The sequence below is a fragment of the Agelaius phoeniceus genome, chromosome 34 (genome assembly GCF_051311805.1).
Source record: "Agelaius phoeniceus isolate bAgePho1 chromosome 34, bAgePho1.hap1, whole genome shotgun sequence".
In the NCBI taxonomy this organism is placed as follows: Eukaryota; Metazoa; Chordata; class Aves; order Passeriformes; family Icteridae; genus Agelaius; species Agelaius phoeniceus.
This window is the reverse complement of record NC_135298.1, coordinates 4,132,090-4,158,084: the sequence shown is the minus strand read 5'-3', so window position 1 is coordinate 4,158,084 and position 25,995 is coordinate 4,132,090. Positions and strand designations below refer to the sequence as shown.

The window sequence follows — 25,995 nt, the reverse complement described above, 5'->3', positions numbered from 1 at the left end:
CTGCAGGTGGGAGAAAGAGATGGAAATTCAACATCTCCCAGAGCCATGGACACACCGGACACAGGCTGCTCACCGCGGGGCTGGGGAAGGCACCGACCCTGGCTTCCCACAGAGGAGGAGGTGGCAGTGGCCAGGCCCGGGATGAGCGCTGGCATGTATTATCTGAGCAGAGCTGATGTCTCTCACGCTTTAGCTCTAGAATTACTCTGAGGCCCGGCCAGCTCCCGATCCCTCTGGCAGTGCAGCTTTTCCCACTACTGGCATTGAGTGCTCAGGCCAGGCAGGGATCCAGCTTGGGGAGAGGGCTCTGAGGCAGAGGGGTAATTTCCAGAGTAGAAATCCATTTGGATTGAGGTGAAATGTGCATCTTTGAGTTCAGTCTGCAGCTTGCTGTTTAGTCTGACTGCGGCTGTTTTCACAGGGGTCCAAGGATGATGGAAGAGACGAGGATCTGACTCCATGTTTCAGAAGGCTTGTTTTAATATTTTATGACATATATTATATTAAAACTATACTGAAAGGATGGAAGAAAGGATTTCATCAGAAGGCTAGCTAAGAATAGCAAAAGAAAGAATGATAACGAAGTTTTGTGGCTCTGACAAAGAGTCCAAGGCAGCTGACTGTGATTGGCCATTAATTAGAAACAACTACATGAGACCAATCACAGATTCACTTGTTGCATTCCACAGCAGCAGATAATCAATGTTTACATTTTGTTCCTGAGGCCTCTCAGCTTCTCAGGAGGAAAAAATCCTAAGGAAGGATTTTTCATAAAAGATGTCTGTGACAGTCTGACTGCCTGTTCTCACAGAAGCCTGTGCTCTAAGAAACTGCTGCAGCCAAGGATAGAGATAAAGGAGGGGCCCTTGAACTCTGAAACAGAGAGAGAGGCTGCCATGGAAAGCAGGGTCAAAATGACCCAGGAATTCTTTTTGATAAAGTAGAATTCACAGGAAATGTAACAGGAAATCAGTACGATGAATATGTATGAACCTGTTGTGAAATTGCATGCAGATGTATTTGAGAGGGAGTATGTGAGTGTTTTCTCAGGGGTCCAAGGATGAGGGAAGAGATGAGGATCTGACTCCATGTTTCAGGAGGCTTGATTTATTATTTTATGACATATATTTAATTAAAATTATACTAAAAGAATGGAAGAAAGGATTTCATCAGAAGGCTAGCTAAGAATAGCAAAAGAAAGAATGATAACAAAGGCTTGTGGCTCTGACAGCATATTCCAAGAACTGTTTAGCATGGCTCCTCCTCAGTTCCACCTTTTTAGAGCATGGACATGCCTTGGTTGTGGTTTTGTTCCTTTTTTATCATTATCTTCAGTTTTGGCCACAGCCCACACTGCCTTCAGACGGTGAGTGCTGATGGCTGGCACATCTGTACCAGGTGTCTTCATCCCATGTTCATTGGATGTTATCCCAGCCAAGCAGGCATTGTAACACAAGCACACTTATATCAGCTATTTCACTATTATGTCTAAGCTTATAATTAACTACAGAAATCAAAACTGTATCTTTATAACAAAGTTATTTTAAGACCGCCCATATAAAATCCATGTTAACATTTGCGCAAAGCCAATATTGCAATATGTATCTACACCAGGGCCAAGGGCCGGGCGCCTCTCGGCGGCTCCGGCCCGGCAGAATTTTGGGGGTCCTGGTGTTGGTGCCGGCAGAGCCCCGGTGCTGGGCCGGGGGTGCGTGGGACCCTCCCTGGGTCAGCCCAGAGCCACGGGGGGATCGCCGGGGACCAGCGGGCTGGGGGCTGGGAGAGCGGAGAGGGTGGCACCGGATCTGGGGGAGCCTCTGCAGCCTGCAGGGTCGGACATCCCCATAAGGGGCACCCAGGAGCCCGTAACGGGGAGCCCGGATAGGGGGAACCCCGGCAGCCTGGAGATGTTGGGACCATGGACGAGGGAGACCCTTGGGTACCCTGGGCCCTTAAACGGGGACCTCGCACAGGCGGCACCCCTGGAGCCCCTCTGACACCCACCTGGGGAGCCCAGGGAAGGGAAGAAGGGAACCTTTGGGATTGCCAGGAGCGTTTTGATTGATCTTGGGGCCATTTCTATTGCACAGAGTGGTTTGCGGTGTGGGGGGCAGCAGGGATCTGTGGGGTGGTTTGATGGAGCTGGAGTGGCTGTGGGGCTGGGAGGGGGTTTTAGGGCATCTGTGACCCCCCAGACACCCAGAGCTGCCCCCAGACCCAGCCCACAAGGTGCTGCTGGGGAACAGGGGCTCCATGTAGGGGTTTGTCTTCCTGGCACCGTGGGAGTGAGGGGGGATCCCCAGGTGCCATGTGTGACCCCCCCCATGCCAGTGTCACCCCCTTGTCCCTCCCCTCAGGGCTCCTGCCCCAGCTCCTGCTCCCCCAGAGGGAATTTGGGGAGGGGGCAGAGGGAGTGAGGAGCCCCTGCTGGGGGATGACCCTGGCCCAGCCCCTTTGTTCAGCACCAAGCTGGGCTCGGGGCCTCAGGAGGAAGAGGCCAATGGAAAGCAGATCCTGCAGGTGGGACAGTGCTTGGGGTCAGGGCAAGGTCCTGCCCTGCACACCTGGCTCAGGTGTGACCCTGCCTCAGCAAGCGAGTGGGACATTCCCATCCCCACAGATCAGGGCTGGGAGCAGCACTTGGAGCAGGGACATGGAAATACTGGGAGCCACTGGGAGCTCACTGAGAGGGTGAATTATCCTCCCCTGCCCTTCTCAGGCCACCCTGCCAGCTGAGAAATGCTCCTTGGGCCTCAGCCTTGGCCAACAGCCCCTGGGCTCAGCTCCTCTGCAGCTCATCACAAACACTGTCTGCTCCAGGCACTGCTGCTGCCCAACCAGCTCCTGGTTCCTTTAGCAGCAGCCCTGGGAACTGGTTTTGTTCCCTCAGTGGCACAAGATCCCTGTTCTCACCCTGCCAAAGAAAGCTGTTGGTGCCCAGTGCGGCCAGGATGAAGCATTGCTGGGACTGAAGCCCCTCTCTTGGGGCCCTGCAAACAGCGCTCCAAAAGGAGCCCTTGGAGCTCTCCTGGGCCAGAGACTCCCTCTGAGCAGAGCCTCTCCCAGCCGGGAACTCTCCCGTTTGCTGCACTCAGGGATCCTGAACAAGCACAGAGCCTGGGCCGATCCCCCCACTCCTCCAGGCTCAACCCTTTGCCCGCTGGGGAGATGCCAAAGCATCAGCAGTGAGCATTCCCTGCCCTCAGGGGAATTGCTCCCAGGTGCCTTGCACTGACTCTTTGTGGCTGTGTGCACACAGGAGTGCCTGTGCTGGGGAAATGTGGCAGAAATGCTGCTCTCTGAGGGCTTGGAGTGCCTTGCATAGCTGAGTCAGTCAGGCCTGTAGGGAAGGTTAAATCACAAGGTCTAAGTGAAGTTAAATGCTGCTAAGAGTTGTTCTTAGTTGCTAAGTTGTTACCTTCAATATAAGTTATCAGCTAAGTTAAATATTCTTAAGTGTTATTCCTCTGTTAAATTGCTAAGTCATAGTTTTAAGTTAGGTTAAATGCTGTTACACTCTGCTCTTTTGCAAATTTGTGGAGTTGAAAGTATCAGTTAAGGTTAAGGTATAAGTTAAGTCCTGTTAACTTTGAGCTCTGTTAACCTTTTAGGCCATATTCCTTTTATCCTTGCCCTCACTGTCCTTGTGTCACACACACACACAGAGGGACAGTTCTCGGTTCATTTCTGGTTTGACTGCCTGGATTCTGTTTGGTTTTGTTGTTGCTTTGTTTCCCTGGTGTGTCTGAAGTGTCCAGGCAGGAGCAGAGTGACTCTTGCCAAGGAACTTTGTGCTGCTGCCCTTAATATTAAATCTGTTTTTTGCTGCTCCCTTGCTGGGGATTTTTTCAGGGCTCTCAAGGCCTCGTTGGTAGCTGGGTGAAGGAGCCCTGGCCCAGGCTCTGGCCCTGGGGGACACAGGGACGCTGCCAGGGGGTCCCTGTCCCCCTGTGCCACCCCCAGGGCCCTGGCCCCCCGTCCCCGTGTCAGGCTCTGGGGTCAATCTCGTGGAACATCCTCTGGGGGAGGCTGCGGGGCCGGGGGCGGGGGGACCCGGGGGGACAGGGGACCCCGCTGTGCACGAGCAGGGTTGGACTGCTCTGGGGGGAACTGTGAGTGGGGCTGGGGCAGAGTGACCTCCTCAGGGACCTCACACAGCCCTGTGATGTCACACTGCCCCTGTGATGTCACACTGCCCCTGTGCTGTCACAGAGCCAACTCTATGTCACCTTGTGATGTCATACAGCAGTGCTGTGATCTCACAGAAGACTGATGTCACAAAGGTACCCTGTGATGTCACAATCTGTTCTGTGATGTCGCAGCCTGCTCTATGATGTTACACAGCCACCAGGTGATGTCACAACCCACCCTCTGATGCCACAGAGCCACCCTCTATGATGGCAGACTCTGCTCTATGGCCTCATATCCTGCTCTGTGATGTCACAGCCAGTTCTGTGATGTCACCACCCCCCAGTGATGTCACAAAACCCTTAAGAACTCAGTTCTATTGAAACACTGAAGTTTCTTGTACTTTGAAGAGATCCCTGTCAGGGACACAGCTCAGAAAGTGTCCCCAGGTTCCAGCTAGAGCAGAACACTGCAGGCAGTGATGCCAGTTGGCACAAGCAAGGCAAAGGTGTCTCTGGTGCTGAGCACACCTGGATGTGTTTGAGGAATGCAAGGGGCCAAGGCCTGAGCCCCAGGGCCTGGCCAGGCAGATCCTGTCCCTCCCTCCTTGCTCAGGGCTCTTCCCGGGATGGGCACTGGCATGTGGGGATGTGCAATGCCAGGGGCAGGAGCGTGGGGCGGCCCCTGCCAGGCTGCTGAGCAGGGACAAGGAGGCAATGAGGCCCCAGGCCTGCAAGGGTCACTTGTCCCCTCCTGGCCCCAGGCCCAGCAGCCATGGCCAAAGTGCTGCCCAAGCTGGCTCTGGCAGGGCTGTCTTGCAGCTGCTGCCCATCCCTGTGCCCTGTGCAGCCCAGGCTGTCCCACGGTGTCCCTGCCCTGCGCCTCTGTCCCTGCAGGCTGTCGGCATCCCCCGGCTGCCCCACCTGGCTGGGCCCTTCCTTTGCTGACAGTTCTGCCTGGCCACTGCATGGTGTTTGCAGGGATTGAGCAATTAGGGCAAAGCTGTATCGCACTGCCTGTAAGGGGAGGAGTCCCTTAATAAGTAGAGTAGGATATGATATAATATAGAAGAATAAAGCCATGGATCAGCCTTCTGCAATCATGGAGACAATGCTAATTATTACCTGGCAGGGAGCCTGCAACAACAGGCAAACACTGCAGTACTGATAAACAGAGGTAGAGCCAGGGGAGGGAGGCAGGTGGAAAAGGCTTTGTGCTTTCCCTGCTCTGAGGGGATCCTCAGCATGGCCTGAAGGTCTGCATATAGGAGAAAACAGTGAACACAAAACAGCCAAATGATAAACAGGCACCAACAGCAAGAAGCCCAAGTTCCCTGAGATTGGAGGTTTGAGGATCTGGGGGATTTCACAGAAGAACTGGCCCAGGGCATTGCCATGGCACAGGGGCAGGGAAAATGTATTGGCCATGTGCAGCAGAGCAGTGAGAAAGCCCCTGGCCCAGGCAGCTGCTGCCATGTGGGCACAAGCTCTGCTGCCCAGGAGGGTCCCATGGTGCAGGGCTTTGCAGATGGACACGTAGCAGTTGGAGCACATGAGGGTCAGGAATGAAAGCTCTGCTGTGATAAAGAACAAAAAGAAAAAGACCTGTGCAGCACATCCAGTGTAGGAGATGGTGCTGGTGTCCCAGAGGGAATTGTGCATGGCTTTGGGGACAGTGGTGCAGATGGAGCCCAGGTCAGTGAGGGCCAGGCTGAGCAGGAAGAAGAACATGGGCATGTGCAGGTGGTGGCCGCAGGCTACGGCGCTGATGATGAGGCCGTTGCCCAGGAGGGCAGCCAGGGAGATGCCCAGCAAGAGGCAGAAGTGCAGGAGCTGCAGCTGCCCCGGCTCTGCCAATGCCAGCAGGAGGAAGTGGCTGATGCAGCTGCTGTTGGACATTTGCTGTGGCTGCACGTGGGCACCTGTTCATGGAGAAAAGGACAGTGAAGGGTTAGAGGAGATACCTGTAACCAAAATCAAAGCCAATTCCCACACACCCTCCTTTGTAACACCTCCTTTGTAACACACATGGACACGCTCTTCTGTTTCAAAGTTCTGATGTTTTCTTTTTAAGCTCCTTCCATGGACTTCCTGGTATTCCTGGATATCAGAAACCCTGAGCATTTCTGCTGCCCTCTGGTAGAACAGAGTGATTTTCCTGAGGCAAGATAATGAGTGGAGACTGGGGGCAGATGATCTGTCACTTCATTCTGTTTGCAGTTCCTCTGGGCTTTCACTTTGCTCAGCTGGAGGATGTTCACACTCCCACGTTCCTCTTACAAACCCCAGGTACTGTGAGAGCAGATGGATCCAGCAGAGCCCAGCTCCACTTTTGTAGCCAAGGACTCACGTTGCTCATCCCACCAACCCAGCAGCATTTTCAGTGTCACAACACCTCTGCCCATGGATCTTATCACTCAGAGATGCTCCAGGACAGGTTTGCATGCTGGGGTGAAGCTCCCAGCCTGGACTGAAATGTCAGAGGGACTTGCAAGTGTCCTTCTGCTGGCATTGGCTGAAGGGAGATGCAGCTCCTTCCCTGGCTGCCCTGACAGCATTGCCCAGAGCCGGGCAATGGGGACAGCGTCACCCTGAGCCAGCTGTGCCCCTCCAGAGCCCCCAGGGCCGGGCAGCTGCTCCCAGCCCTGTGCTCTGCAGAGGGAACTGGGCCCGGGGCTGCAGAGCTGCCCCACGGCTCTGCTGCAGCTCTGCCTGCACAGGAAGGGCTGCACACCTTGGAGCCCCGGGCCTGAGGGCAGAGGCTTGGCTGGGGCACAGGAGGGAGGGGGCTTGTTCAGAGGGAGGGGCTGCACTGCAGGGGATCCTGTGCACATCTCTCAACTCTCCCTGCCACAGCATTGCTGGGTTCTGTTTTCTCTCCTTCCCTGATCCTCTCTCTGCTTCCTGGAGATTTTCCTCCTGCAGATGTTTCCCTGTGCCTGATCTCTCTGTGCCAGCACTCACAGAGCCCAAAGCTCTGTGCACTCTCCTTGGCCTGACAGAACCCTGCCTGTTTGCAGGGCACTGCCTGGGGGCAGCTTCTCTTTGCAGCTTGCAGAAAGGACAGCTCAGACTGAGCCTGATGGCTCCGGCAAAGCTGCTGCTGCTGCTGTCCATGGGCAGAGTGGCTGAAGGCACATTAGGGATCTCCTGTGAACCTGCTGGTCACTAAAAGGAACAGTTTGGTGGTCTCAGGCACCACTTGCCAAAATTCATAACTAATAATTCATAATCATCCTTTAATATTTTTGTCCCCCCTCCCTGCCACTCTCTAGTAGTAGGAATCTGAAGACAAAGTCTTAAGAAATTGCCTCATTTTAATCAAAATCCTTGTCTTGGAAATATTCTATGACTGATCAGAAGCCCTCAGCATGTGAGAGCTTCATGAGCATTTCAGCTCCCCTGCAGCAGAAATCCTCAGAGATGCACTGCCAGAGTCTGCAGGCATTGGGATGTTGCAGCTTTAGGAGATCAGTGCAGGAGCTGCAGCTGCATTGTCCTGCAGCCAGAGGTTGCTGTGCCAAGGGCTGGCAGTGATTGTGCCCCAGGCACTTCCCAGCCCCTTCCCAGCCCTGCCTGCTTGAAGCTCTCTGTGCCTCTGTGCTGTGCCCGGGCTGGCTGCAGGCAGTGCCCCAGCCCTGCTGGGCTGTGCACAGGAGCTGCTCCTGCCCAGAGCTGTCTCTCTGCAGCTCTGCTGCCCTTGCCAGGAGCTGCCTCTGGGCCAGGAGCCCGGCCCAGCTCAGCAGCACAGACACAGCACAAGGACTTTAGGAGCCTCTGGGCCTTTGTGCTCAGGCCCTGAACATCAGGCCCTGAGAGGGAGCTGAAGAAGCCTCTCCAGAACTCCAAGTCACAATCCAAAGTTTCTTGGACTTTGAGTGGCTCCCACTGAGGGACACGACAGAGAAAGTGTCCCCAGGCCCCAGGCAGAGCAGAGAACTGGAGGCACTGATGGCAGCTGGGGACAAAGAGAAGCCAAGGCTTGGTGCCCTGGGGCACAGCAGGGTCTGTGCCAGCAAGGGCTGGGAGGAGACACCTTGTGCTGAGGCCCTGGGGCCTCCTGGCCCAGCCCCAGCCAGGCTGGGCACTGCCAGCCCCTTGTCCTGCCCTCTGCATCCCCCCCTGGCCCACATCCCAGGGGCCTCAAGGATCTGCTGCAAGGAGTCCCTGGGGAGCCTTGCTCAGCAATGGCCCTGGCGGCTCCTGAATGCTCCCTGCAGGGGCTGCAGCTTTTTCAAAGGACTTGGGGTTTTGCTTTGGCTTTGCAGTCTCTGAGAGTTTTGTGCAATCATGGCCTCCAATTACCTGCTGTAATTAGTCCCTGCAGAGGCTCTGTCAGTAACACCACTCAGTGGGGCTCATGAATGCTTCAAGGTACTTCAGTTCTTTTAAGATACTTGGTGTTTCCCTTTGGATACAGACTCTGGGAGAGCTTTGTGCAATCATGACCCCAATTATCTGCGTTAATGAGTCCCTGGAGAGCTTTGTACTGACACTCAGTGGGGCTCATTAATGCTCTGAGACACTCAAGGTGTTGAAGGTACTTTGGATTTTCCTTTCCACACTGAGTGTCTGAGAGGTTTTTGTGCCATCCTGGCCACCAATTCTCTCCTCCGAGTAGTCCATGAGGAGCCTGTGTTGGACAGGGACCTCAGTGGGAACCATGAATGCCTGGAGACACTTTGGGTGTTTCCTCTGACTCTGACTCCTGGCAAGGTTTGTGCAATCTCCTCCCAGGCCCTGAGGTTCAAGGGCTCAGCTCCAAATGCACAGTGAGGCTCATGAGGATCAAGCAAGTCCTGACAAACCATGGCTCTGCCTTGATTTCCATCTGCTCTAGTGCAGTTCATCAGGAAGGTTTCTGTAGTGGTTTTGGTTCACCAATCTGAGATTTTTTGGCCAAAGCATCAATTAGTGTGGTGTGGTTGGGTAATTACAAGTGCACTCACTAGAATACATTTACTCATTTCCTGCTGTGAGATAGGATTAAGAGAAAGGCAAAGTAGGCTCAAAGCTTTAAAAGGGTATAAAGAAAAGTTTGTCAATAGTAACTAAGAGTAATAAGAATTCAGAACACTTCTCCTCTCCCTACAACCTTTTCTTTCTTACTGGCAATGAAAAGACACAAAACCTAAAATTTTCAGTCAGTTTACCACCTCTAGAATAGTCTTTCTTCAGTTCACTTAGGGAGAGGAGTCTCCCTTTTATGCTGTGGAGACTTCTCTATAAGAAAACAGTTCTCTCGTGGCTCTCAATTCCCATGAAGAGCAGCTGCCCTGAAAATCTGCAATTGTGAATCCCTTCAATTTTTTCACAGCTTTTCCCAAAGCTGTGTTTATGGGTCATGTGAACTTATGGGGTATTAGTTTAAAGATTAGCTGTTTAAGAGCAAAGCTTCTCTTCATCTATTTCTGAAATCATCTTCATCTCTGAAAATAGAGATCCTCTTCTCCTGTGAGGGCACAGGGTCTCATCACTCTTTTCTCTTTCTCTGTTAAGCTTCTCATGGGATCACAGCTACTTCAACATTTGCTTACTTTAGTATGGAAGCCTTTGCTGAACAAGTCATCTCTCCATACTTTTCAATGTGTCATAGGGAATAAGAGAGTCTGATGCATCAATTACATCCTTCTCCATTGCTTTACAAGAGGATTTCAGCCCCAAGATCAAGGCATCTCCTCATCCCTCCCATCCAGGACTCAGCTTGCACTTCACTGACCTCTGTGTCTTCATGTTGCTCCTCTATGTGCCTGCACTTGGTCCTTTTCTCTCACTGGAGGGAGGATGGAAGCACTGAAAGAGTTCATATCTCACCCGAGGCCTGCAGATGGTTCCATGACCCCGGCCGGGCTCGGTGCTTGCAGCCGGAGCTGTTTTATGATGGAGGTTTCTGCAGCGGCTGCACTGGGGCTGTGTCAGGATCGGCCACACTGGGGCAGGGCCAGGATCTCAGCAGCCAGGCCAGAGCACAGCAGCAGCACGGCCGGGCCAGGGCTTGCAGCTGAACCCCAAGGGTGGCAGAATCTTGGCCGAGCTGGCCCGGCCCGGGGCTGCTCCTGGGGCCCAGTGGATCCTGGCTGGGCCCGGGCTGGCGGCGGGGCAGGGCTCAGCAGTGCCCAGATGTTCCCAACTGCAGCCATGGCCCGGCCCGGCCTCGGCCCCGCGGCCTCCCCTGCCCTGCCCGGCAGCCGATGGGACCTGGCGGGGTCCCTGGGAAGGGGCCCGGCCCCAAGGCAGGACCCACCCGGCCCGGCCTGGCTGAGACGGGGGCCGGGCCAGCCTTGTTACCTCTTTGCCAGCCAGAAGGGAAAGAGACACTCCCAGGCTTTCTCATCTTTAACATGTGTCTTCACAGAGCCATATAAGCTGATTACTCATTGGTTTTGTGTCAGATACAGAGGAAACTGGTAGTGGCTTCTCTTAGAACATCACTTCCGTGATGCGAAACCACCACAACAGCACAGAGCGCAGAGCTGCTTTGTCCATATGTAGAGCTCATGTGCCTAAGGCCTCAAAACCCCTCCTTCTGAGGTCTCTGGCCCTCTCCAAGGTCTCTGGGCCCTCTCCAAGGTGTTTTCAATTGAAAACATTCAGCTCAGAGTCTAAGAAAATCAGTAGAGGACAGGGCCAGCCTGACCTGTCTGTCCTGGCTACTTTTGTCTGGGAGCATTCCTTGGATATACAGAATTTGGGAGGCCAAATGCTAATTTTGGCCATGGTCCCTGGACAAGAATGCCGGTTCTTTTCCATAGGAACGAAGGAACAGAGCCCCAGTGTTTCAGGGGCAGATGAGACTTGACCACCAGAGGCCAAGGCCAGCCAGAGCTGGCAGATTTTGTTCTGAGAGATACCCTTGCATATAGGAAATTTTTAGGGAGAGTACCAATTTTGGCAATGGATGCCAGAAAAGAGGAATGGTTCTTTTCCATAGCAAGGAAAACACAGAGTCCCAGTGCTCCAGGAGCTGATGAGAGGCAGCCCTTGACATCCCAACATCAGCCAGACCTGTCAGGGAGCCCCTGGGAGGCCAAGCCAGCCAGACCTGTTCCATGTTCCCTGGCTTCCATGGGGCCCCACAGTGTCCCAATGGTCCCTTGCTTCCCTGAGGCCCTGAGGTGTCATAATGCCCCCTTAGTGACACAAGGCCCTGAAGGGTCCCAATGGTCTCCATGGTTCCATCAGGCCCCACAGATTCATAAGGGTGTCTGGGTTCCAGGAAGCCCCTCTGTGTCACCACGGCCCTTTGGTTCCATGGGCTCCACTGCTGCCACAATGATCCCCTTGGTTCCATGAGGTCCCCACAGTGTCCCAGTGATCTCCATGGGAAGGAAAGAACCCAGCCCCAGTGTTACAGGGGCAGTCACCAGAGGCCAAGGCCAGCCAGACTTGATGAAAATGGCAGATTTTGCCTGGGAGCACCCTTGGATATACAGAATTTTAGAGGTGAGATTTGAGACATGGACATCTGGAGGAGTAGCACAGTTCTTATCCATATGAAGGAAAGCACAGAACACTGGTGGTGTTTCAGGGGTAGATGAAACATGGCCATCAGAGGCCTAGGCCAGCCAGACCTCTCTGTCCTGGCAGCTTTTGTCTGAAAGCATCCCTTGGATATAGGGAATTTGGGAGGTGGAAGCCCAATTTCAGCCATTTCTGTGTAGATAAGAAGGACGGTTCTTTTCCATAGGAAGGAAAGCACAGAGCCCAAGTGTTCCAAAGGGAGAAGAGGCGAGAGGTGGCTCCTGGGAGGCTCAGCCAACCAGACCTGTTTGTCCTGGCTGCTTTTGTCATGGAGGAATCCTTGGATATATGGAATCTGGGAGGAGGAATCTCAATTTTGGCCATGGACACCTTGAGAAGGACAGTTCTTTTGATTTCATGAGGTCCCCACAGTGTCCCAGTGATCTCCATGGGAAGGAAAGATCCCAGCCCCAGTGTTGCAGGGGCAGTCACCAGAGGCCAAGGCCAGCCAGACTTGACAGTACTGGCAGATTTTGCCTGGGAGCAATCCTTGGATATGCAGAATTTTAGAGGTGGAGTCCCAATTTCAAACATGGACACCTAGAGAAGAAGGACACTTCTTTTCCATAGGAAGGAAAGCACGGAACACCGGTGTTTGAGGGGCAGATGAAAGGTGGCCACCAGAAGCCTAGGCCAGCCAGACCTTTTTGTCCTGGCAGCTTTTGTCTGAAAGCAACCCTTAGATATAGGGAATTTGGGAGGTGGAATCCCATTTTTGGTCATTTCTGCACAGATAAGAAGGACTGTTCATTGCCATAGGAAGGAAAACACTGTGACCTAGTGTTTGGAAAGCAGGTGAGAGGCAGCTCCCAAGAGGCCAAGGGCAGCCAGACCTGTCTGTCCTGGCAGTTTTAACTTGGGAGCAATCCTTGGATGTACAGAGTTTTGGAGGTGGAAGGTCAGATTTGGCCATGGGCACCTGGGCAAGGTGGATGATTTTTTCCTATAGGAAAGAAAAGTGAAAAGTCCAAGTGTTTTGGAAGAAGATGAGGGGTGGCCAACCTTAGGCCAAGGGCAGCCAGATCTGCTCTCCTGGCACCTTTCATCTAGGGGCTATCCTTGGACATAGGGCATTTTGGAGGCGGAACATCAATTTTGGCCATGAGCACCTGGACAGGAAGAAGAGTTCTTTTTATTGGGAAGGAAAGCACTGGGCCCCAGTATTTCAGAGGCAGATGAGTGACAACCCTCAGGAAGCCAAGGCCAGCCAGACTTGTCAGTCCTGGCAGCTTTTGTCTGGGAGCTATCCTTGGATATAGGGAATGCTGGAGGCAGAGTCCCAATTTTGGCCATGGGTGCCTGATCGAGATGGATGGGTTTTTTTCCCCTAAGAAAGAAAAGCACATGGGCCCAGTGTTTCAAAGGCAGATGAGGGGTGGCCCCTGGGTGGCCAAGGCAGGCAGACCTGTCTCTTCTGGCAGATTTCATCTGGAAACAATCTGTGCATAGAAGGAAATTTGGAGGAGGAATTCCAATTTTGGCCATGGTCCCCTGGAGGAGAAGGACAGTCCTCTCCCATAGGAAGGAAAGCACAGAGCCCCAGTGCTTCAGGGGAAGATGAGAAGCAGCCCTCGACATGCCAAGGTCAGCCAGACCTGTCAGGTGATTGCCAGGAGGCCCAGCCAGACAGACCTGTTCCATATTCCCTTGGTTTCATGGGACCCCACAGTGTCACAATGGTCTCCTTGGTTCCATGAGGCCTTGGAGTGTCACAATGGCCCCGTGCTTCCATAAGGTCTTGCAATGTCACAATGGCTTCATGGTTCCACAAAGCCCTGATGTGTTACCATGCCCCTCGGCTCCATGTGCCCTCACTGTGTCACAGTGGCTCCTCTGTGGCACTCTGGGGTGCACAAGGTCACCATGGACCCTTAGTTCCTTGGGCCCCTGAGTTTCACAATGATCTCCTTGATTCCATGAGGCCCCACAGTGTCACAATGGCCCCTTGGTTCCATGGGCCCCAACAGTGGCACAATGGCTCCTTGGTTCCATGGGCCCCAACAGTGGCACAATGATCCCCTTGGTTCCACAACTTCCCACAGTGTCACACTGGCCCCTTGGTTCCATGAGGATCTGGAGTGTCACACAGGTTTTTGACATTTGTCCTTGCCGTCCCTCACATCCCACTGCCCCACAAAGAGCCCCGAGGCAGCTGTGAGGGACAGGCCCTGCTGGCCCAGGCTGGGCTCAGGCCTTGGCCTTTCTGCTTCCCCCAGCCAGCCCAGGCCTTGCTCAGCATTGCAGTTCCCTGCTCAGAGCCTTGGGCTCCCTGCAATCCTGGCCTCAAGGATCTGCTCTCAGCAGTCCCTGGGGAGTCTTTGGTAGTCCCTGCCCTCAGTGGGGCCCAGTGATGCTCCAAGGGACTTTGAGTTTTGCTTCTGACTCCTTGAGCAGCTTCTTCAACCTTCTCTCAGTGCTTGAGGGTCCTGGACTCAGCCACAAATCCTCTGTGGGGATCATGAAAATACAGAAAGCCCTCAGAGGCTCTTTTCCTTCCCTTCCCTCCCTTCCTCCCTTCCTTCCTTCCTTCCTTCCTTCCTTCCTTCCTTCCTTCCTTCCTTCCTTCCTTCCTTCCTTCCTTCCTTCCTTCCTTCCTTCCTTCCTTCCTTCCTTCCTTCCTTCCTTCCTTCCTTCCTTCCTTCCTTCCTTCCTTCCTTCCTTCCTTCCTTCCTTCCTTCCTTCCTTCCTTCCTTCCTTCCTTCCTTCCTTCCTTCCTTCCTTCCTTCCTTCCTTCCTTCCTTCCTTCCTTCCTTCCTTCCTTCCTTCCTTCCTTCCTTCCTTCCTTCCTTCCTTCCTTCCTTCCTTCCTTCCTTCCTTCCTTCCTTCCTTCCTTCCTTCCTTCCTTCCTTCCTTCCTTCCTTCCTTCCTTCCTTCCTTCCTTCCTTCCTTCCTTCCTTCCTTTTCAAGTCTCCAGGGCTGATTGGAGTCAGTTTGGAGTTCTCTTAAGGAGGAAGATTTCAAAATGCACCTCATAATTTTTTTCTTTCATCGAGAGAGTATTTTTTTATTTTCCAGTTCAGAGAAGAGCTGATGGAAGAATTCCCCAGGTGATCTTGATGCTGAATGTCTCCTTAGGAGGTCTGGGCACAGAGAAGAATGAGGCCCTTGAGGGCTGACCCTGTTTGGACAAGCTGCTCCTCACCCCCACCCTCACCGTGTCTGACATGGCCCACCTGGGACTGGCACCCCTGTGGCCTGCAGCAGAACCTTGTCCCCTGAACTCTGCAGCTCCATGACCCAGCCCATTGCACCATGTCCCACCTACTCTCCTCAGGGCTCTGCCTGCACACAGGCCCAGGAGAAGTTTTCCTGTTGGGAAGGAAAGAATGGAAAAGCATGAACAGGTTTCCCAAAGAACAAACCCCACCCAGGAACCACCTGCTCAGTCCAGGCTGCCTGGAATGGTGTCACCTTTCTAGAAGGGACAGGGTGAGCAGAAGTGATCTCTGGAAGCAGAATTCTCTGACTCTTGCCAGCTGAATTCTCTGTCCCTGTCCTTTCCCTGGATCTCTGTTGCAGATGGAAGCTGCTGGTGCCATCCTCACCTTTAACCTCTCTTTTGAATGCAAACAGATGTTCCCAGGTGTGTTAAGCAGGATCTTCTCAATGTTTCTACAAAACTTTTGTACTTTTCATGGAATGAAGGGGCCATTTTGGGGTGACGTGGAAGCAAGGAGTCAATTGGGACCCTGGGGTCCCATGGAACCAAGGGGCCGTGGTGATACAGCAGGGCCACGTGGATCCAGTGGTCCATTGTGACACTGTGGATCCAAGGAGCCCATGGAGACACCCCCAGAGCCTCATGGAACCAAGGAGTCCATGGTGACCCAGCGGGGCTGCATGGAGCCAATGGTCCATGGTGACAGTGCTCATCCAAGAAGTCCATTGCGACACTGTGGAAGCTCATGGAGCAAGGGAGGCCATTGTGACACTGAAGAACTTCATGGCACCAAATATCCATGGTGACACAGCAGGGCATCATGGGAACCAAGGAACCGCTGTTGGCATAGGGAAACTCATGGAACCAGGGGCCCTTGTGGCACTGCAGAACCAACAGAGCTGCTGGACCTTGTCCCCTGGCCCTGCACAGCTCCTTGGGAGGCACAGCAGGAGCAGCACCCTGGGAGCCTCAGGAATGCCCCTCTAGGATCCACGTCACACTGCCAGGGGCTGGAATTCCAGCTCCTAGCCAGGAAAAGATGGTCCTGCTCTTGAAGGCAAAGCTTTTAAGAAGGAGCCAAAAGCCAAGTGGAGCAAGTTCTTACAGTGACATTTCACTGACAGCCTTCATAACTTCACTCATGGTTGTTGTAGCTCCTGCATTGGGAATTAAATCAGGGGAGCGTCTTTGGTGGGAGCTGCCCTGGATCAAGAAAGACACTGAGAAAGAAACTGAGCAGGCAGAGAAAGGCAGGAGAGAAAGGAGGACACAAACACAATCAACTGAGAAGATGGTACTCTGAAAACAGAACTGATTGAAAATGAATGGGATAGAAAGAAATAATTTTGTAATTTGATTTCCTATCAAAACACAATCTCCTCCCTTTCTCACAAACCTCCTCCCAGTGTCATTCAGCAGGGCTGTCAGAAAGTTCTTTGTTGTGACTGGATATTCCAGGTTGCAGCCACAGGGAAAGAGGGAATGGGGATTTTCCTGCTCCTGGGGAGTTTGACATCATCAGCTGAGGAGAGAAGGAGGCACCAGAAGAAAACGGCAGCTGGGCTTCATCATCCCACAGACAAGAGGGAGGGGAAAAACAAGAGGAGGATGAGGTGCAGGACAAAGAAGAGGAAGAGGATGAGAAGGAAGAGGAGGCCATGGATGAGGAGGAGGAGAAAGATGAGGAAGATGAGGAAGACAAGGAGGAGGGGGAGGAAGGGGATGAAGAAGAGGAGGAGGAAGATGAGCAGGTGGAGAGGGAGGAGGAAGATAAGGACGAGGATGAGGAGGAGGACCACAAGGAGGACGAGGAGGACAAGGAGGAAAACAAGGAAGTGGAGGAGGAGGAGGACGAAGACGTGGATGGGGGAGAAGGAGGAGGAGGAGGAGGAGGAAGAGGACGAGGATGTGGAGGAGGAGGAGGCAGAAAAGGAGGAGAAGGGTGAGGATGAGGAGGACAAGGACAAGGACGTGCAGGAGGAGGAGAATGAGGGTGAGGACGAGGAGGACAAGGACGGGGAGGAAGGCGAGGAGGAGAAGGAGAAAGAGTAGGAGGAGTACAAGGACATGGAGGAGGCAGAGGAAGACATGGAGGAGGAGGACAAGGATGATGAGGAGGAGGTGGAAGAGGAGGAGGAGGGTGAGCTGAATGAGGAAGACGTGGATGAGGAGAAGGAATAGAGCACGTCAACAAGGACAAGGAGGAGGAGGAGAAGGAGAAGGAGGAGGATGAAGACATGGGGGAGGTGGAGGAGGACGAGGAGGAGGAGGCAGAGAAGGACAAGGAGTATGACGTGGAGGAGAAGGACACAGAGGAGGAGAAGGAGGAGGAAGAGGAAGAGGAGGAGGAGTGGGTACAGGATAGGGAGGACAAGTAAGAGGAGGATGAGGACGAGGACAAGGACAAGGAGGCAGACAAAGAGGAGGAGGAGGGGGAGGGGGCGGAGGGGAAGGGGGAGGACGAGGACATGGAGGATGCCCATGAGGAGGAGGAGGACTATGAAGAGGAGGGGGAGGAGGAGGAAGAGGACATGGAGGAGGCAGAGGAGAATGAGGAGGAGGACAAGGACGAGGAGGAGGACGAGGACAAGAACGAGGACATGGAGGAAGTAGAGTAGGAGGAAGCCCTGGACGAGGAGGACCATGAGGAGGAGTATGAGGAGGAGGAGGAGGACAGGGTGTAGAAGGATGAGGAGGAGGAGGACAACAAAGAGGAGGAGGACAAGGAAGAGGAAGAGGAGCAGGAGCAGCAGAATCCTGCCGCTCGCACTGCCCGCACAGTGATTCTGCAGCACCCCCTGCCCCACAAGCATTGCCTGAAATAAATAGGGCAGGAGATCTTTCTCCTTTTAATGCCTTTATTAAAAATCAGCTCGGGTGGGAAAAACCGACAGGTCGCACTCACACCGCTGCTGCTTCCAGAAGTGGCACAGAGGAGGAGTGCAGCTTTGTCTACTGATTTGCAGGCAGTGCTGGGGCTTCTGTCCTCACGAGAGCATCAAAAGATTCCCACTTTTTTGGTTTGACATTCGGAGTCCTCTTTCCAGCCAACATCTTTAGGTTAGGGTGAAAGGTAAAAAGGGTCTCAGCAGATACTGGATTCTGTTCCTCATGTCTAGAGATCACTTTGATCCCTTAATTCCGTGTTGGCTCGTTGTATTTAGGGCTTTTTGCTAGATTTGGTGAGGGGTTTCTTCATTTGCATGCCAACCCCGATGTCCCCTCCTCTTCACCATCCCGGGTGTCATTGTCCAGGAAGCAGCAGGGTGTTACTCGACAAAAAGGGGAATTCTCAGCCATCAACAACAGGTAGTTAATGAAAAACTATTAACAATAGGTTAACTATTAACAACAATAAACAGTTAGAACTCCACCTTGGCAGCAATTGGCCCAACCTGGGAACTCTGCAACCTTTTAAAAATGGCAACTTTTCTACTCATAACAGTCCCCCCTCTTTTTCTTTGACCGGGCTTAAACTTAAGCTCACATCAACTTGCAATTTCTGACTCATAAGCATAGAATTTCTTTAATTTTTTTTTATTGATTATAAATTTCTTGAGCACTCTGGTAATCATGGTTAATTAACTTTATTACTTTTTCTGGTTTCTTTAGGTTAATTTCTTCAGAGATCTCTAGGTTGGCCTGCACAGCAGATGTTACCAAATTCATTAAGCAGGGAAGTTAGCATAGTAAAAAGAGCAAACCAGCAAGTGTACACACAGTGAAGAAAGTTACTTTTTTCCACCAATTTCCTTTGAAAGCCCATAGGTTATCCTCCCAACTGGAATCAAGTGCAGGAGTCTGTTCTTGGTTACTTACATATGCTAGGTTTTTTTATTTCGTTTGAGATGTTTCTAATGATTGCACTCTTTAATACTGCCTGAAGCCTGATGATTCTGTTTAACTTGGATATTGGGGTCCGATAACCCCAGGACCCATCTTGAGCCCAGGTGGCTGGGCCATAAGTCTTGATAATTTTTCTTGGGGTCCAAACCTGGCTCTTACAATTCTGGATTCTTCCAATTTCTATTGCGCTTCACCTCCTTTGTTTGGTTTTTCTTAAATCATTGTATATAGGAACTCCTCAACTTGATCCAGATTCTTTGGGTAATCAAAAGAAAGCTGGTTTTATCATTCTAATGGTGCAACTGCCAGACCAGTCTCCTGGCAATTTAGTGTATGCTGTAGTACCACAGATCCAAAACAGGTGTTTAGGGCCCCCCCCAAAATGTGTTCCTAGTTTTTGTTGGGCATTCCCAATATTTAGAAATTTCTTTCATTCTCCAAAAGGGGTTTATCTCTTTTTCAGCACACTCATAAAGTTCATATTCTTCATGGTGGATGCATTTGTTCTCTTCTTTTTCCTCAACAGACCAAAATCAATTTGGATCTCTTGGGATCCACTGGGTAGCAGAGTTCTTTACTGCTAAATACCTTTTACAAACCATTCTTCTTACTCACGTACTGTACCCCTTCCCTTTTCTTAAAATACCTTTTTCTTTTATTATTCTTGCTTTCAGATTTCATTGTTGTTTTCCCTTCACCTCTGTAACGCTAAATTCTGGCTTATTCTGTATCCAATTTAAGATTTCCAATAGCCCTAGACTAATCCCTTCCCATGGCCAAATTTCAGTCATCTGGGTACTTCCACAAACCCAACAATTAGTTAGATTCAATTTGTGGCTGATTTTTTTAACTGAATCTATGAATAGATTCTTACCTCAGGGTATCTCTAAATGGTCTTGTTCTCTTATTGCTTTTACTATCTCTTTCTCTTTGATCAGATCTACCAGGCTTGCTTCAGTTGCATCCCATTCAAAGCATAACCAGGCTTCTCCTACAGGGCACTCTGCCAGGAGTTGCTGCCTAAAAGTGTCAGTATTCCAGGCCATCCAATACATTTGCTCATCCTCTTGACAAAGGACCAATTGGGAGGGGTTAACACAATTAGGGTTAGAATTGGTGTGGACTCTCTGGACTCAAGGAGCTTACTTCTTCCTCCTCATAGAGGTGTTGGTAGCACTCACTGCACGGCTCTCCTGGGCTCCCCAGATCACCACCAGCAATGAAAGCCATCATTACTACCCTTCCCAAGAGTCCAGTATGGGTCATCTTGCATGACCTGCCCACCCGGCCTTGCCTCTTGGGGAACTTTACTGAGAAGAAGCTTCCAATCTCTTTAGAGTCTCTTTTACCCGCTTCTCTGGTTAAACTTCTCTTGGTCTGTTCTCTACTAATTTTGGTTTCTCTTAGGGGAGTGCTCTGTAGAGGATTAACCTGGAGTCTTTGGAACTAAAATGGGGCAACTTCAACACAATTACTTATTTACAGTCTTAAACTTTTTACAAACTTATTTTACACACAGAACTGTCTTGAAACATTTTAAGCTATGTTATGGCTCTGATACCAATTCTTTTCCTATACAGTTCAGTCTTTTTGACTCCTCTTTCTGAGTCAACTTTTAAGTCTTTTGGTCCTTTTATAACAGTATACTCAGGTGAATTAACTTGTGATGTGGTTGACTCTTGTCCAGTGCCCAGAGGTGAGAGTGGTGTGGAATCTGGTCCAATGCCAGAGGAGGAAGCTCCTGTCGAATCTGGTCCCGTACCTGGGGGTGAGACTGGCCCTTTTATTCTTGTAATGTGAGTCCAACCTTTTTCTCTGGTCCACACAGCCGAATTAGTGATGAGGAGTACATGAAAGGGGCCTTCAAATTTAGGCATTAATGGTCCCGTATTCCATGATTTTATCAAAACCCAATCTCCTGGGTTAATGTTATGAATTTTTGTGTCAAGAGGGGAAGTTTTGGGAAGCTATCGTCTTTTTCTAAGTCCTTCCAGAGTTCTTCTAATGATCTCTAAATACTTTTTGGTAGCCTCTTCTCCTTCCAGATAGTCTCCTGTGCTATAGGGTGTTAACAAGAATGGCAGTCCAAACACCATTTCATAAGGTGAAATCCTTATGTCAGACCAAGGTCTTGTTCTGATGCGCAAAAGCGCTAGGGGCAAACACTTTAGCCAGTTCATTTTTGTTTCTTCGATCAATTTAGTTAATACCTTTTTGAGAGGTTTGTTCATCCACTCCACCCTCCCACAACTCTGGGGGTGCCACAGACTTTGTAATCTCCATTTTATTCCTAAAGCTCCAATTATATTTTGCAATGTTTGGGCCACAAAATGTGGACCTCAGTCTGAGTCTATGGTGTTCACCATTCCATATCTGGGGATAATGTTTTCCAGGATTACTCTTGCCGCTGTTTCCCTTTTAGCTGGGAATGCTTCCACCCAATGGGTGAGATGATCCACTATAACCAGTAAGTGTTTGTATCTTTGCACTGGGGGCATCTCAGTGAAATCTATCTGTATGCCCTAGAAAGGTCTTAGAGTTAATTCCTTCCCTCCGGGTGCTACCTTTCTCATAACCTTCTGGTTTACTTTTTGACAAATTAAACACCCTTTTGTAATTGCTTTTGCTAGGTCATATATGCACAGACTTATGCATAGGTTATTTCTTAGGAAATGATCACATAATCCTTGGACTCCCCAGTGGGTTAATTTATGTAGTTCTGTTAGCACTGTCTGAGCAAGTGCTTTGTTTAAAAACACCCGTCCATCTGAGGTTAACCACTCCCCTCGTTGCCCTTGGTGTAACTTTAAATCTTTTATAGCCTTCAATTCTTTTTCACTAAATATGGGTTCCTCTCTTCTTTCTCCCTCCTCAGGTGTGGTTTCTGCTTTAAAAACTTTCACTGGATCCCCTGGTTCTAAAGCTGCTTCCCTTGCTATCCAATCAGCCAGTCGGTTTCCGCTAACTTCAAGGTTATCTCCTTTTTGGTGCCCTTTTATATGGACCACCGCTATTTCTGTTGGTTTCTGTAGAGATTCTAATATGGACCTGACCAGGTTCTCATGGGCTAAGCTTTTTCCTTTTGAGCTTAGATATCCACACTCCTCCCGTATTTTCCCAAATGTGTGAACTATCCCAAATGCATCTTGGGAGTCTGTATAAATGGTTCCCCGGTCTCCCTCCAGTAAGTCTAATCCTCTTTTCAGGGCATATATTTCACAACTTTGGGCTGACCAGTTTGGGGGTAGTTTCTCTTTTTCATCAATTTGTAAAGTTTCTCCATCTATGATGGCATAATCTGAAGTTATTTTTCCATCTACTGCTCTCAAAGAGCCATCTATGAACAAGATTCTTCCAGTTGCTAGAGGCTGATCTTTTAAATCCTCTCTTACTTTTGTTTGGAGGTTAATCAATTCAATCATGTTCTAAATTCTCTATAGGCTCTCCCATAAAGAATTGTGCTGGATTTAGGGCATTTGATGTGAATTCTAAATCATCTGTGTTCATTAGTATTATTTCATATTTTAATATTCTTGCATCAGTTAGCCACTACTGAGTCCTCTGGCTCAGCACTGTTTTAAGATTGTGAGGAGTATGTACTTTGATTTTCCCATGTCAGGTAAATTTTTGGCTCTCTTCTATCAGGATAGCAGTAGCTGTTTGTATACAAACTGGCCAGCCTCTAGCCACTGGATCTAACAATTTGGAGATGTAAGCCACAGGTTTTCTGCAGCCTCCCCACTCTTGAGTTAGTACACCATAGGCTATACCCCCTTCAGCACTCACAAAAAGATCAAAGCTCTTCCTGAGGTCTGGTAAGCTTAGGACCGGGGCAGAAGACAACTTGTCTTTTAGGCTCTCCAGTTGTTGATCATCTTCTGCTGTCCAAATTATGGGATCTGGAGCTACTAACTTATTGCATAAAAATTTTACACTTTGTGTGAATAGATCCAACCATAACTTACAATATCTGAACAGGCCCAGGAGCTTTCTCACATCCCTTTTTGTTTTTGGATCTGGGAGAGATAAAATACCTGAAATTCTGTCAGGGCTTAACTTCTTCTATCCCTCTCCTATTATGTGCCCAAGGTATGTTACTTCTGATTGTACAAACTGTAGCTTCTCTTGAGAAAGCTTTAGTCCTTTCTCCCCCAGAAAATTCAAAAGCTTAATGCTAGTTGTTCTGACTTGATCTTTTCTCTTCCCTGACACCATCAGGTCATCAACAGACTGCAGGATCTGTACTTCCTCTTCAGGGACAAACTGTTCCAACAAACCCTCCAAGGCTTGTCCAAAGAGGTTGGGGGATTCCGTGAACCCTTGTGGCAATTGGGTCCACCTTAGCTGTTATCTCCTTTTTGTACTTGGGTCCTATCATTCAAAGGCAAACCAATCTCTACATTCTGTTGCCAGAGGACACGCCCAGAAAGCGTCCTTCAAATCTCTAACAGTGAACCAAGCATGTTCTCTTGGAATTCAGCTTAGGAGACTATACGGGTTGGGCACAACTGGATGTCTAGCAATGGTCCTTTTGTTGACCTCCCTCAGATCTTGTACCAACCTGTATTTCCCTTCAGCTTTCTTCACTGCCATTATAGGGGTATTGTGTGGTGACATACAGGGTTCCCAAATTCCCTCTTGCAACAGTTGTTCAATAACTATGGCAAGCCCCTTCTTTCCTTCTAGGGAAATTGGATACTGTTTAACCCATATGGGTGATGCACCATCTTGCATTTTTATTGTTAGCGGCGGGATGTCCAACAGGCCCCGTTTTCCCCCTTCAGCCCATACCTTGGGGTTTATCTCTGTGACATCCCCTTGGGATAACTTCATTATCTGGACCACCATCCTCCCTTCTCTTGGGACAATCCCAATCCCCAAATGAACCTGTAGATCTCTTCTTAACAAACTTTTTTCTAGTTTAGGCAGGTAAATAAAATTAGCTTTACACTGTCTTGAGTTTCTGATAATTTTTACATCTTCAATCACTGAGGCTCTAAATGGTTTCCCTTCAGCCCCTAATACCTCTCAAAATTTTCTCCCAATTTCCATACCTTCTGGTACTTTGTTGAGACAGGACTTATCTGCTCCTGTATCAACCAAAAATACAAATTTCTCATTTAGGGGTCCCACCTCAAAGTTTACCAAGGGCTCTTCTAGATGTTGCATTGGGTCTTCTAAAGTGTAAAGCCCTTGACACTCCTAATTGTCACCTCTAAGAATCTTCTCTAAGGCTTCTTGTTCCCTGGCTATTGCCTCATCGAGACGGAGCTTTTTACAAAGCCTCCTAACGTGTCCAGTCTCTCTGCAACAATAGCAGCATGTTTCACTCAAAGGGACTTGAGGTCTCTCCATCCCTCTTGTACCTGACAGTACTGGCCTATCCTTGCCTGCTCCTGGTGGTGGACCTGCCCACTCTTTTGTTACCTTGGACTGTGGGATAGAATTGCTTGCCCCCACACTTTCTCTAGCTACCGCAACCATGATGCTGGCCTTGGCCTTTGCTCTTTTTTCTTCCCTCCTTAAATACAGCTTCAATACTTCTCTCAATAACTCATTAATGTCCTTCTCTTGCCAATCTTCAATCTTTTCCAGTTTTCTCCGTATATCAGGTCAAGATTTAGTAACAAATTGGACCTTTAGTAGCACTGACTTTCTGTGGTGTCTGGGTCTATTTTGGAGTACAATTGGAAGTTCTGCTTTAGGCAACTAAGCCAAGTAGCAGGAGCTTCATCCTTCTCTTGTGCACCCTCAAATGCCAATTTGGTATTAGTTCCTTTGGGAACTGATTCTCTGATCCCCCGAATTATCAAAGACCTATATTCTATCATGGCCTTCCTCCCTTCCTCCTGATTAGGGTTCCAGCTGGGATCCGTTAGTGGCAATTTTTGTTCACTGATGGCACCTGGGGTCCTGGACGGTTATCATTTTCCCAAATTCTTATGCTAGCAGCTCTAATCATCCGGACATCTTCTGGGGAAAATAATATATTTAGAATGGAATTCATCTTCCCCCAAGTGTAGATATGTGGACCTAAGAATTGATCCACTTGGTTGGCAATGCCCACAGGGTCCTCAACTAAATGCCCTAACTCTTTCTTGAATCCTCTCACCTCTGAAGCGGTTAGAGGAGCATTCACAAAGCCAACACCTCCCGCTACTCCTGCCATAGGAACTTCTCTGAGGGGAAAAAGTCTCTCTACCTTGGAGGTCTTGGATCGGGTACTGCAGTATGGCCCATCCCCAGACACAAAATTACTCATTTGAGGGGTATTAGCATGTCCTGGGTTGACTATATGATGCTTTTATCCCCAGTCGTCTCATTCTGTTTATGTTGAATAATAAGTTTTGCACTTTGTGTTCCAGAGAGTGAAGGGGGGGAAGAGAAGAAGTGGCAGTTTTTTTCAGACACTGTACTCACTCCTCCACGTTCCTGCTCCTGGACTGTTGTTGTCTGCAGATGGACAGACAGCGGGACAGAGCTCTTTTTTGCTTTTAGTTAGTTTTAGGTAGCTGAGGCAAAGAAGTTCCCTGGACTCTTGGTTTTTTTCCCTTTTCCTTGGACCTCTTGAAACCTGCTCTGGACTGAACACCCAGGGGAGCACCGGCAGCTGCATCTGTGGCCTACTGGGCCGGGCCTGGCCTGCGACATTTCCAGCACTGGAGGGACTGATCAGAGACTGAGTGAGCTGAGCTGCAACCCAGGGAGGGACTTTCTCAGTTTGTCATCTCTTTTGGAGTGGCAAGGGATTTTATTGTTTGATACTGGTTAGGTTTTATTGTTTAATAAACAATTTTTTCCCACTTTTCTCCAAGGAGGTAATTTCTCCCGGACCAGCTGTGGGGAGGGGCCGATTGGATCTGTTTTCCTACCGGAGCTCCTTTGAGGGATTCTCTCACAAATTTGCTCTAAACCTGGGAAAGCATCAACCTGGACTTGCTGTAGGTCAACAGCTGTATCTGGTGATAAGAGGTTACCAGGTAAGGAGGCATTTGATTCCCAATTGGGGGGAGGTAAAGGGACAGCAATAGGAGGGGGAGAAGAGCCTGAGTGCTTGTTAAGTGGAGCTGGAGAAGGGGTGAAAAGTGCAACAGGTGGAGTAGGCACTTGTGGGGGTGCAGAAGGAACTGGAGGAGCCAAAGGGGGTGGTGAGGGAGTGGCTACTAGGGGAGATACCAGGTCTACCATAGGAGAAGCCAAAGAGGTAGAAGAAGGAGTTAGAGGAAGCAGTAATGGGATGGCAGCCGGGGGAAAAGCTGGATCTGCCATTTGAGGTGCCTGAGGAAGAGGATTATAAGTTGGAGCAGCACCAGGAGGCAAATAGTCTAGGGGGTCCCACCT

At 50.2% G+C, this 25,995-nt stretch overlaps 1 long non-coding RNA gene and 1 other non-coding gene across 6 annotated transcripts in view; both read left to right on the top strand.

Moving 5' to 3' along the window:
* Positions 1–25,995, top strand: part of LOC129124917 (uncharacterized) — a 44,408-nt gene that overhangs the window by 3,589 nt on the left and 14,824 nt on the right. For 3 of the 5 annotated variants that reach the window (XR_013185807.1, XR_013185806.1, XR_013185805.1), the window contains exon 5: positions 25,470–25,634. This is a non-coding gene — a long non-coding RNA (uncharacterized LOC129124917). Of the gene's footprint in view, positions 1–421; positions 1,578–25,469; positions 25,635–25,995 lie in introns of those variants that run through there. The other 2 variants (XR_013185804.1, XR_013185803.1) reach the window with 1 other exon arrangement.
* LOC143696435 (small nucleolar RNA SNORD45) lies at positions 134–216 on the top strand. Its single transcript, XR_013185845.1, has one exon. It is a non-coding gene; the product is annotated as a small nucleolar RNA SNORD45 (small nucleolar RNA).